Raw genomic sequence first — 14,443 nt, forward strand, 5'->3', positions numbered from 1 at the left:
TTCAAGGGTTTGTTTGCATATGATGGGAAACCGGATGTTCCGGGCTCTTTTGAAGTAAGGATAAAACACCTTCCCCTTCCCATTTATTGATTATTGTAAGTCACGGCCCGTTTGATAATCTTCAGTAATCTGCAATGTGAAGTTGAACACATTTAAGGACATTAACAATTGACCACCTACATTTACATGTATAAGTATATATTGTGTTAATTAAAAAACTTGAGTGCATGAAGACCTCTATCTGTAACTACACTATTAAAAATGTATAGGCCCAACAATATAGTGTTTGGTGCCTAAATGTTTTCTGAATTTTAAAGACTAGCACAATTCACCCCACAAAACACATTTTGCTTGGCATGTATATTCTTGTATATTCTTCAACTTGTACAGTATGTAGTTTTAGTCATATCAGTTAGTTCTATTAATGAAATTAGTGAACTTACTGCAAAATATTGAAGAATTAGGTTGGATGTATGGCTTTTGATCCATATTTGGGTTTCAACACACCAGTTAAGAACCACCCTAACTGAAAATAAATAAGGTTTAATGCTGGTTTAGTACTAGTCTAGCTGGGTAGGGGACTAGTGTGGTCTTTCTGGTGAGATTAAAGGTCACTTAAAATGAAAATTCTGTATTTTTCTTGTTGTTCCAAACTTTTATGCGTTTCTTTCTTCTGTGAAACACAAAGAAGATATTTTGAATAATGTCTTATTTTAGTCTATATAATGAAAGTCAATAGGGTCCAATGTTGTATGGACCATGACATTCTTCATAATATATACTCGTGTGTTCTGCAGAAGAAAGAAATGCATGAAGGTCTGGAAAAAGTGGATAAGTAAATAACTATCCCTTTACATCTGGTTAAGCTATTGAGGAAGCCTGGTGGAAATACTAGTACACCAAAATCCCTTTCAGCAGGGCCTTCATTCAGAGAAGCCAAACATAAAATGCCCTCCATTCAGATCACAGGAGAAAAAAAAGAAGACATATAAATGGAGAATCCAACCCTGCAGATAAAAACAATAAATAAGAGCACAATGAGAGTTTCCCAACATTCATGGAGAGTTTGCTTCAGTGTTCCTAGATCTTGGCCTCTTTTCGGCATGGATGATGATGCCATACTGTGTGATTGTTCCTCTTCGTCCATTGTTCTGTGTGATTTACAACATGCACACAATACCATGATATTACTTGCGGTTTACACTGGCTGAATGTGGTGTGAACATGACGTGAATGCGCTTAAAGAAGATCAGCTCACCCTTTTGTTTGCGGCCTTGATGGGAATAGTAGAGCCTTGAAGCTGTCAGCCCAATAAAGAAGCCATTCCAGCCCTGCCTCGACACTGGGTGGGGATTCAAAGGAGGAGAGGGGGGGACCAGATTTAGTTCACTGCTGTTTCCTTCCCACAAAAAGCCCCTGCATTAAAGAAAATCCAAATATTTGAGTATTACCAGAGGATGATAATGTAAAATCAACTTAAAATTGCCACAATACGATGTGTGACAGTTTTGCCATAATGCGCCTCGTGGGATTAGTCATTCATTAAACAGGTTTGCCATGCAAAGCTACTGTCAGATATTTGTCTGGAATTAGAGGGGAATGAAAAAAAAAAACAACCAAAAAGATCCTCAGAACAATTAACGCCACCCGCCTCATTATAAAGACCAACTTAATCTTTAAGCACGAGTTTCCTGGTTTGGATTTCAAGCCGAGATTTCCAGCTCTCTTTGTCAGAACAAAACAAAAGAATGGCTAAAACAAAAGCTTGTGTAAACAAATGTTCCGATTTGTCTAAAAAGAAATCAGTGCTGCGTATATCAGGCATGATATTGTCTCAAAAACGCATACTAGACAATAACACAATGAATATTCATTCCTGTAGCATTTTATGCCTGTATAGTGATGCTGTTGAGATGTCTACAATTCAGCGGCTGAGTGAAGTAGGAAATTATTTTTTTTTTTAGAACTATTTCAGCTATTTCCTGCAGTGTACTTTAGTCTGCTTTACTTTAACTAACATTGCTTGGTATTATAATGTGATGATAACATATCACATTAGAATGTCTGTCTGTCTGTCTGTCTGTCTGCCTGTCTGTCTGTCTGTCTGTCTGCCTGTCTGTCTGTCTGTCTGTCTGTCTGTCTGTCTGTCTGCCTGTCTGTCTGTCCGTCCATCCATAAAGACTGCCCAACAATATAAAGAATGATGTAGTATAAATGGATAAAAGCATTACAAAAGATGTATGAAAAGGATTATCAATGATGCTGTTCTCGGCACTCTAACGGCAGGTTTATCTTTGGCTCCACATCTCAAGCCAAAGATGGTTGCCTTGCATAAATGTCACTTTTGTTGAAAAGCTGTGAAAGTGTTCTTGTAAAATTTTTACCAGATGATATTTGAATTCAAGATCTCTTGAATGACCAAACAGATACTTGGTTCATGATCATAGCTCTTTCAACCTTGAATCTATTTAATATCAAATACTTGTGTTTTTGTGTGTGCGTGCGTGCGCGCGTGAGTGTGCATGCAGGTGAAAGGACGACCTGTAGAGCTCCCTCTATAGGAGCTTATTGATATTGTTTTTGAAAATATATCAAACATAAAACTGCAAAAATAATTATTATATTATAAATATAAAAATAAAATGGTAAAAAAGTATGACCGAATATTAATATATTTAATAATCATGATAATTATAATTATTATTATGCCGTTTTAAATGTTTTGTCATTTTCCTATATTTTATTTAATAAATGTTTTGTGTCTATATATAGCATATATATATATATATATATATATATATATATATATATATATATATATATATATATATATATATATATATATATATATATATATATATACAACTTGATGGTAGCCTTCCTGATTAGATCTTTATGTAAATCTTATTGGACAGAACATCTTGTGTGTGTGTCTGTGTGTGTCTGTGTGTGTGTGTGAGTGAGTGTGTGTATGTGTGTGTGTGTATGCCACTGTCAGCTCTCCCCATTCATTTTGCAGCCTGATTGAAAGGGGCACAGATGAAATTTATCTGTCACAATGGCTAATGAAAACCCCGCCACATCTGACCAAGACCTTGTTGGCCTTAGCGATAATACAGCTTTGTCCAGGCCACCTCAGTCCTATAAATGTGAGAATTCCTTGCCTTTGGAAGTGTTTTATTTGTCATTCTTTCCGGAATGATAAAGAGATTGGTCTCCAGGGAATGTTTTGTTGCTGCCATAAAGGGAAGGCCATGTCAGCGTTATTATTTTTTTCTTGTGGCAATCTACACATTTTCAGCCCACTTTAATCTGTTTGGCAGCTGGTCAGGTGGGATGTGGCCTTGCCCCTCTGTCACCTCTGCGAGGGTCCCAGTGGTAAATATGAAGCCGCGTCATGGCTTTTCCAGCCAGAGGGAGGACCAAGAGCTGCCGCCGCATACAAATACCCTTACATACGCTTTAGGCCTGAAGAGGATGAACTGACGCATTCACTCTACATAAAGGAACTTTTATTTTGTCTGCTTTGAAAAGAAAGTTGTCAGGTTGCTGACAATTATTTTTATGCCCTTTCTGATAACTTTTCAGATTTGAAGACCTCAGCTATGATTAGGCTTTCTGTTAAAGTCGATCAGTTTAAAAGTGATGTTGTTGTGCATTTAGAAGTTTTTCATATCTGACACATCTTAGCCGAAAATAAAAGGATAGATCTTCCTTTTAGCGAGTGGTATTTGTTTTTCCTCTCTCTGAGCCATTGTAAGAATATTAAGTCAGAGCATGCATGCAGTGAGTGCTGTTGGCACATAAATGACCTTAATATGAAGGGTCCCCATGGGATGCTCAGGGTCATTAACTCTAATGCCATTTTCTGCTATAAAGACCCTCCAATTACCCTTCTTTCCTCTCAGCACTACTGAATCGAACAAATAGAAAGCGAAAAAGCCAGAAAAGAACGGTTTATAAAGGCCTCTTTGTCTCAGATTCAGTTTTGACCTTGGTAAAACTGTGGATATGAGGCCAAAACCTTGTCAGGAAGAATGTGGCGCACTGATGACTTGAGTGGTTTTGAGGGGGCCGAGCGTGTGCACAGCATAAGTAGGAGTCGAACGGCATCTGTAGACTAAGCAATGGTTGTGGTGATGAAGACAAGGGGTGGACAGGTCATATAGCCATGCTCTTTGTAAATGGTGCAGCTATTGATTTTTCAGACTCCCTGAGGACAACGGACAAATGGTGGCAGCTTGGCAAAAGTTGTTTCTGTCAGGTGTCTGTGTGTTTAATAATGTGTGCGGATGCTTTAAGGACATATTCCATTGAATACTGAGAAAAAAGTACCTCAGAGTGTCGTTTGTGCCCTTAATTACATTTGAGTGAAAACAACTGTCTTGTGGATTTGTTAATGGGCCCAGTGGGAGACGATTCACTTACTGAGCTTTATTGCTGTGATCGTCAAACACCTCCAGCGGGGTGGACATGTGGTGCTTATGTGTTCCCTTTCCAAACTGGTCCACTCTGTAAAGATGTTATAATGATGATTACCAAAAGACAAACAAACAAATAAAAACTGAATACATTTTTTTTCTCAGAGCTGAAAAGGGAAACTATGTGAACAGTGTTTCGTTGTTTAAGGTTATCTTTATGTGCAAATCACTGATTGTTAAAACAAAATAAGGCAATTCTGTCATCATTTACTTACAATCATGTTATTCAAATCACGTATGACTAAGCAGAATGACAGCCTCAATAACTATTCACTTTTCATTGCTTTTTTTCTAGGGAAGTGAATACTGACATATCATCAACAACAACAACAACAACAACAAAAATGCCAAGTAAATGACAGCAACAAAAAAAAGATGAATTACTCTTTTAAATATCAAAGTGCATTTTTTTTTTTTTTTTATCTGTAAAAATGAGCATGCTTTTAATTCTTTTAAATGTTTATTTTTAATGTTATCTATTTATTTTTTGGTCAAAAATGTCAGGGGGATACAACTGTCCTTATATCATAATGAAGGAACAAATCCTTATTAAATTTAAATTAAATTCTTAAAAATAAACCATTAAATAGCTTGACATTATTATTATAAAAAAAATAAATTAAAAAAAATACAAAGGTTGTAAATGTCATGGTCAACTCCCACAAATGAATTCATTATATTTGTAAAAAATGAAATAAAAAATAAATAAATCTTTTAATAGTCAAATTATTATTTTATATAAATAATTGACCTTAAATTGAATGTAAAACACTTTTTGGAAATAAATGAAAATGTGTACTCTCACACATGTATTCAGGGTGAAAGGAAAGTGTTGTTACCCTTTGCTTAAATACATCTATCTATCTATCTATCTATCTATCTATCTATCTATCTATCTATCTATCTATCTATCTATCTATCTATCTATCTATCTATCTATCTATCTATCTATCTATCTATCTATCTATCAATCTATCATCTATCTATCTATCTATCTATCTATCTATCTATCTATCTATCTATCTATCTATCTATCTATTTATTTATTTCAGTGACCAGGACACTTGAAATGAGTATGATGAGATGCCATAGATGTCATCCTGTTGTGTAAAACTATTGGCTTAATGTTGTATTGGTCAAAGTTATTGACTGAAGGCGTCTTACAATGGGGACAAATACAATTCCGACACCACTGGGACAGTTCTGGGTCTTTGCTGCTCAATAATTTGTTGTGTGCACCGCTAATGATCTATGTTGAGGTATTCTGTTCAGAACGACCAGCAATTGAGGTGGATCTTAGAATTTCAGAGCCTCTGGGCCCATTTTCCAGCACAGCGGCTTAAAGGCAGGACGGCTCAGAGTAATACTAGAGCGTTTGTCCCTGTCAAATCTATCTTTCCACTCTTGCACACACTGTGACCATTTCACATTGACCCAGAGGTTATCTTATGGCAAGCTTACAGTGGAGCCGTCCGTTTGCTTTGCTCATGGGTCCACCATGAAGATCTAGTAACTCTGTTACAAACAGATTTGATTTTATCAGGCAAATCTTAAAAGCAGTATCTGTATTAAACAGGTTTTATCTTTTGATTATCACTATTTGTTGGACATGGAAGCATTTTGGACATAATTAATAATTTTCAGATTAATCTTAATTATAAATTGTCATATTACATGCACATTTATGTTTTGGACAGCTGCTTCCTCATTAAACTGATTTAGAGTGGCCAAAATCATTTAGGACGAGATGATGTTTTCCTTTTAAAATTAATGGCCGCATTGCTTGAATATTAGCAGAAGAAATCTGTGCTCCCTTTTCAGACCTAAAATCACAAAGTATGCTATTGTGGGCAAAGCTATTATGCTCTCAGCCTTCTAGTAGGTTAGTCGTGAATGTTTTTCATATTACCGTCTCTCCACTTGACTATTGTCTCATAAAGAGATTTTCATCTAGTACATTGACTCACAAAAATGCCCACATGCATGCAAATAAAAAGGGACTTGACAAACAAAGGCTCTCCTATGAAAACCGCAATTGTGTGCGGAAGTATAAAACATGGCTATAAAGCATTAAAAGGAAAAAAAATTTACATTTGAAATGGACTCAGCTGTTGTCTGCTAATTAGTTGTCCTTGGGAGAGAAAGAATGGAACGGTCCCTTTCAGTGTCATTCTGTGCCCTTGCTATTTAGACTTCTTCCTCCAGACTGTTCAAGGTAAACGACAAACCTCCTTTTTTGGACTATAGGATATATCTGCCCTCATCATTTCCCTCTCTTGTTGTTAACCCTATACATAACCCCAATATGACATTAAAACAGTAAAATAATTTACAAAATGATTGTGGTTGATTGTGATTGTGTTTCTTTTATAATACTTCTGCAAATTTGCTTTATTGTTAGAATCTGTCTTCAAGTAATTGTTTGGATGAACGCCTGAGATGTAGAACGCCTGAGAACGGCTGATGTTAGAGGTTTTTTTAATTTTTTTTATCCATATCAGTCTATATTTATTTATATATTTATTTCCATTTAGATTACTTTTGTCTTCATCTAACACTTACTTAAATTTAATAACTTTAAACACACTAGTTTAATAGCACTGTAATATGTTTAGATGTTAGAGATCTTTAGCACATTTAAATACTTATCATATATAATGACTGATTTTTGTTTTTAGTCTTTTATTATTATTATTTTTTTTGTTTGTAGTGTTTTAACATTCATGAACTGGTTATCAGACAATATCGACCAGGGTTTTAAAGTCTCCCTGTAGTCAATAATTTTATCCCATAAAACTTTTGGTCACCAAAATGACATTTTTAAAAGTTTTTTGGGATAAAATTATTGACAACAGGGAGACTTTAAAACCCTGGTCGATATTGTCTGATAACCAGTTCATGAATGTTGAACTGGTTATCAGAACATAAAACTTTTGGTCACCAAAATGACATATTTAAAAGTTTTTTCCTTAAAAAATCGTCATGCCTTAAAATAGCTTGAATGTAAAGGCCCGTTCACACCAAGGACGATAACTATAAAGATAACGATAATGATATAGTTCTAAAAATCGTTCTCCATATTAAAGAATAGCAGAGTTCACAGCACAACTATAACGATAAAGATATGAAGAACGATATAGTTGGGATCACTTTCGGAATGATTTTTTTCCAGCTGTTGAACGATAAAACACTGACAGCCAATCAGAATCCACTTGAATTTAAACAAAGGTCTCACGCATTTAAAATGGCAGACGACATTGCGGAGAAGTTAATCACCGAGGTCCAGAAAAATCCACCACTGTTTGACAAGTGAAGCCTTTTTTCAAGTAAAAGGAAATGGAAAACAATCGTTCATAGCCTCTGAATAAATGGTGAGAAGTATTACCTCAGGTATCCAGCGCTCGTTTCGACAACACTGTCTTGCTGCCCTTGAAGTTGCAGTGAAAAAGACCAAGTGTTATTATTTCACTATATTGACAACGTCAGCTAAGTTCACAGTTAGATTATTAGATTGATTACACTAGCTTTACTCAAAACACAGGATGCTGAGGACATCTGCTGGTTAAAGCCGTGTAAATGCAACAAGAAAAACAACAACAACAAATAAAAAAAAACAGCAAAAAACATGTTCAATGACGTTGTACACGCTTTGAAACCGCAGCGCGCACCATAGATTAAACAGACCGTTATCGTTCGTTAGTGTGGGCGCAAATATAGTTATCGTTATAGTTATCTTTATAGTTATCGTGCTTGGTGTGAACGGCCCTTAACTCTACACCCTTGCTTCATTTAGTATAAGCGGTTCTATGTATATGCAAATTAGCCCCGCCTCCACTCACTCACACCAGCTCAGAGATGCACTCGTTGACGTGATTGGTTACGTGAAGTCGTGAAGGTAGTTTGTGATGTCAGAAACACCAAAAAAACGCGTTTTTGAGACTCTTTGGTTCACAGCAGTTTTAAGGAGAAAATACTCAGTAATGGTGTTGACTTCTGAATTTGCACATGATTTGTCTTAAAGGAGAACTCCGGTCAATTTTAACATTGAGCTCATTTTTTTGTACATTTGGAGTGCTGTCAATACAGAGAACAACGACAAAAATCGGTGTTGCCTACACCGAGTTATTCTATTTTTAAAATTTGCACCCTGTTGACTTCAATAGGGCAAGTAGTAAGCCTGCTTTTTAGCCTCTTAACATCCTTTAAGTGTCATTACAAGTGCACAGAAAATGTGAGTGATTCCTTCCGAGTGAACACGGGTGGATCTGACTGCAGTAGATGTTAGAGATATTAATAAAAATGAAGTTAATTCAGCCAGCGCTCATACCTTTGTTTACATCCTGTTTTCGGTGGAACGCCATAGTAATCGATTGTCGAGTTCACGCGCGTGATCATTGGTAACTAAACCTATGCGCGTGAACTCGACAATCGATTACTATGGCCTTCCACCGAAAACAGGATGTAAACAAAGGTATGAGCGCTGGCTGAATTAACTTCGTTTTTATTAATATCTCTAACATCTACTGCAGTCAGATCCACCCGTGTTTACTCGGAAGGAATCACTCACATTTTCTGTGCACTTGTAATGACACTTAAAGGATGCTAAGAGGCTAAAAAGCAGGCTTACTACTTGCCCTATTGAAGTCAACAGGGTGCAAATTTTAAAAATAGAATAACTCGGTGTAGGCAACACCGATTTTTGTCGTTGTTCTCTGTATTGACAGCACTCCAAATGTACAAAAAAATGAGCTCAATGTTAAAATTGACCGGAGTTCTCCTTTAAAGCATACTAAAAACACCACATAGACATATAAACGAATTAAAAGCTTGATTTTCACCACAAGGGGACTTTAATATATTTTTTTCTTCACAGAGTAAAAAAAAACCATTGGTTCATTGGTTTGTTTCGTTCAATCAATCGATCGATCAATCGATCAATCAATCAATCAATCAATCAATCAATCAATCAATCAATCAATCAATCAATCAATCAATCAATCAATCAATCAATCAGTCAATCAATCTACATGTTTACAAAATGATATGTGAAGTTAGTGCTCAAACTACCATTTAGACTTTAAACTAGTTTGGGTTTTACATATGACACATTTAGTACAACACATTATTTCAATATATCATTATTTGTGATGATTACTAAATAGAGCACTATTTTCTTTAGACAACGATCCCAATTTAAAGAGGAATTACAGATATTATAGTCATATAATATAGTTATTACAAATTACTAAGAAATCATTACTCTCATACACAAAAGTGCCATATGTGAAGGATGTCACTGCATTATTATAGGAAATTGAAGTCAGTGTTTCACTTGTGTAGGGTAAACGATTGATGAAGTATCTATTCCAGATGATGTGAAGCAATTTCAACACTATTCATGTCTTGATCACTGTCAGAGGCATGACCGTTATCTCTCTGATTAATAGAGATGGATAATCCTGTTTTTAATGCTACTTAAGCTCCAAAACATCATTTAATATTTGTTAACAGAACCTTCATTAAACTGCTGTTCATAACTGAATGTGAAGAACAGGTGAATTTGGTCATTGCCAGGGCCTTGAAATCTTTGGAAATATTTTGGGTGATACTTATTTGAGTTGCAATTTAAAAGGTATCGTATACCAGAGATATTTAAATTGGGACATGTGACAGTTTAAGCATGGGGAAAATAAATGAAGCAAGGTAAGAAAGAGATATGAAAATGATTACTTGCTATAGCTACGTGCAAAACTCCAAAAACATACTTTTTCATACAATTCACTCCAGCTGAAATGAACACAAGTGGCAGTAAAACACCAACAACTTTTATTCCTATTCACACAAATGATGATTACAGGGGCAGATTATCAATTAATAAAGACTTAGTTTCTTGCACAATACTATGTTATGAAACACTTACCATAGTGCATGATTTGTAAATTAATACATTTTGATGTTTGCTTTTGTCGGTTAGGTTTAGGCTTAGGTTTAGTGTAGTACATTATATTCAAATCCGACAGAACATTTTCTTTTTAGTGTGTGATACGCACAACAACCATCATAGAAAAATATCGCCAGACTCATGTTCATCTGTTTCGGATAAAACTGAACATGCTTTTAACGGCACTTTCACTTTGAAAGTGTAGCGAAACGTGCAAGAAGCAACATACACTGTAAACAAAATATATGATCGTTAAGTTACGACAACATATGTTTTTACATTCAATTTTTAAGTCAGTTTAATTTAAGTTGAAATGACTTAAACATCCAAGTTGATTCTACTTAAAAAATGAAGGCAGCAACCCTTTCTTTCTTTCTTTCTTTCTTTCTTTCTTTCTTTCTTTCTTTCTTTCTTTCTTTCTTTCTTTCTTTCTTTCTTTCTTTCTTTCTTTCTTTCTTTCTTTCTTTCTTTCTTTCTTTCTACAGTGTATATCATTTTGCGGAAATGTTGCTACAGGAACGTTCACCCACCAACATGATTCTGGGTTAAGTATTTGTGACTGTAGTTAGTTTGCAATTCTATCTGGTAAAAAATGTATACTTAAAAAAAAAAAGTTCAGTTTGATTACATACATTTTTCAAACAGCAGAGTTGGGATTGTAAAACACTTTCAGTCAAGGTACATTGGCGAATCATGTGAATTATGCTCTTGTACAGCACACACCACATTAAGCTCCCTCAATCACAAAGTCAATTACTTGTTTAGAGCAGTAATCATAGTGGTCCATGCCTAGAAAATCAATAGGACAATCCTCAATGAAAATTTCCATGTCATTTATTAAGTTTATGAAACAGGGACCTGGATACTTAGGCTTGAGCCATTTAAGTATGAATAGTTTTGATGGGACTCTTTTGGGTGTTAATCATTTGCATGCGTTTTGTGTGAGTGGGAGGAGATGTGGCCTTGGCACTGAGAGCTTTTTGTGCTTCTGCCATTAGACCCATTGACATCTGAAGATTTCAAAGTGATGCTTCCCAATTTCTCACTCATCATGACCTGTTCTGCCATTAGCTTAAGGAGTGAGCCATTCAATTATTTTGCTTCCTCAATTTTCAGATTTTAATCGAATTTGAATGTGTTAATTAATATTTCCATCATATAAAAGGTTCAATATATGAAAGTTGAATCTCTGTGGCAGGCCAGGCACAAGAAGTCCTTTACAAATGTATGATGTGTGGGTTAAACATTACTGAAGCGACCCAAAATATTCAGTAGAAAATGATTAATATGTGACTAAATCCATTTGATGAAACAAATGTGCTGCTTTTATTCAGAATGTACTTTACATTCCACCCATTTAAGAACTTTGATTGTTGCCTAAAGATGTCATCTGCTTTTCCTAGAAGCAAGAGATGTTTATTTGGCTTAATTTATGTATCTGTTGGATGAAAAGGTCTATGCAATGGTAAACACTTTTTATCAGCCCACATATAAGAAAATGCCATTTGAAAGAAGATGAATATATAAAAAAAGAATTGATCAGCAAGTTCTGTCAGATAGAGGATGTCAGAGGGGGCCTGACTGCCACCCCTCTATTATAACCCTGCTTTTCTGTGTGTCCATGCAGAGGACCTATCTCTGTTCCTCGTACACACATATTTATGCTGGAAAACAGCAGCCTAAGCACAAATTGGAATTTAAAAAGGCTTTAAGGCTGTAGATTCCCTCCCTTCCTCTTACTCTCTTGAATTTCCATGCTATAGCAAAAGCGGGGAGGGAAAAGAAGTCACATGTTTATCTTACTTGTGCAAATACTAGCTTTATTTCTCTGTTTATTTGAAATCTTATCATCCTTTTGGACACTGCTCGACCATTTTAAATAACCTCTTATTTGGTTCACCTCACATGCTAACTGAATTTCTCCAGTTCTCCAGTATCCCACCACTCATTTCATCTGAACGAAATATCTTTCATTTCTTAATCTAGTCCCACACCTGCTTAGAAGTCAAAGTATTCAGTAGGGGTAGAAAATGCTATTTTAATTCCATGATGTAAAAATTGTGAACCTTTTCTTTATGTGCAGTTTTCATCTGGAGTGGAGCAGGAGTGTGTTAGTTCCCATGCAGGCTCTATTAAGCTTGGATTTGAATATATATATATATATATATATATATATATATATATATATATATATATATATATATATATAGCCTGCTCATTGAATTATAATTAAAATGATGCATTTTTTCAAAACGTGTTTTACATTTACATGCTGAATAGACATGCACTTAAAGTCATAATATTCTGCTCCATAAAGAGTAGCTTTTGACTTTTGTATTCAATCGGATATCTACTGAGGTATAAAAGTCAATGATGAGTGTCTATGTTAAAGAAAAGGAAAAACCTTTTTTTTTTTAGTTTAAGTAAGAGACAAGATCTTATAAATATGTTAGTTTCAAATGGTTTTGAAAAAAAGAATACCATTTCCAAGAAAGGTCTACGTTATTATAAATGTTAAAAAAATGTAGATATCATGAAATATTAATTCCTAAGTATTACAGTCAAACCACATAACATTTTACAACCTGAACTAACCTTTCTTTGTCATAAAGGTCAAAGACATATTTTAAGAGACTTATTGACCTTGACATAGTTATGAGGGTCTGCAGAGATCCTGTTCTTCATGTTTCTGCATGTTGTTTGGACCACATGCACTGCAAAAAATTATTGTTGATTTAACTTAAAAAAGTAAGTTACCTTGTTGCCTTAAAATTTTCATTGAAAAAAAAAATTGTTAATACAATGAGGGAGATGTAATAAACAGAAACTCAAAATTAGGGCTGTCAAAAGATTAATCGCGATTAATCGCATCCAAAATAAAAGTTTGTGTTTAAATAATATATGTGTGTGTACTGTGTATAATTAAATTTGTATATATAAATACACACACATGCTTGTATATATTTAAGAAAAATGTGTAATTTATATATAAAAAAATTATATTTATATATCATATAAATTATATATAAATATATACAGTATATGTATGCAAATATTTCTTAAATATATACATGCATGTGTGTGTATTTATATATACAAAATAATTATACACAGTACACACACATATATTATGTAAACACAAACTTTTATTTTGGATGCGATTAATCACGATTAATCTTTTGACAGCCCTACTCAAAATATGATGTTATCTGAACCACATTAATTATCGTTGATTTGAAGCTGATTTGACAAAAGACAAAAATTTGTGATAAATCATGAAAATAATTTTTTACAATGTGGCTTTGTTGGTCACACCACATGACTTAAAATAAGTTTTCCAGACTACTACTATTAGTACAAACTATATCTAAAATATTACAATTATATTGTTTTGTTTTAATACAGAATTTGTAGACGTAACATTTTTAATGTTTTTTTTTTTTTTAATGAAACAGATAAGACAAAAAATTGTAGCCTATAACATTGTTTATCCATAGAATTAAACTGAAAATCAGTTTAGTTCACTATTCTTCAAAATATAGCAATGTATATATTTTTGAATATCCATTTACAGAGATTGTGTTCCAGCCAATTGATTTATTAACTTTATCCTTAATAGAATCCCAGTGTGTTGACATGAGGGGGCAGAAGCGAGAATGCTAGAGTTAAATTTTTTGAAATAGAAATGGTGACTTCATTATTACATAATTGTTCGAAGCTCAGAGAGTGACGATATTAAAACAGATAATGCATTGTGAACGTGAAGTTGATTTATGGCATATGGTCAGCAGCTTGTGTTTGTAATTACATCTTAATTGAATTTTGCGTTCTGTGGGGAACGCTTTATTTGTTTAAGCGAGGCCGCGGTGCGGCGAGAAGCTTGACACAGCAGTTTCCTCTCATGTGAGCCGGTTTGCGCCGAGAGCAGGTTAACACACTCCCGAGCCCCTGAGAGATGAAAAAGCATAAATTAAAGCACTCCCTCAAGGAGAAGAGGGGGGCGTCGGGTAACGAAGGTATT

General features: G+C 34.6%; 1 long non-coding RNA gene across 1 annotated transcript; it reads right to left on the reverse strand.

Moving 5' to 3' along the window:
• Positions 1 to 1,014: 1,014 nt before the first annotated feature.
• LOC307166478 lies at positions 1,015 to 4,493 on the reverse strand. Its single transcript, XR_013822633.1, has 3 exons — positions 4,429 to 4,493; positions 1,259 to 1,416; positions 1,015 to 1,151 (listed from the first exon to the last, which is right to left on the reverse strand). It is a non-coding gene; the product is annotated as an uncharacterized lncRNA (long non-coding RNA).
• Positions 4,494 to 14,443: the final 9,950 nt, after the last annotated feature.

This window comes from Squalius cephalus, assembly GCF_949319135.1.
Source record: "Squalius cephalus genome assembly, chromosome: 10".
Taxonomy (NCBI): Eukaryota; Metazoa; Chordata; class Actinopteri; order Cypriniformes; family Leuciscidae; genus Squalius; species Squalius cephalus.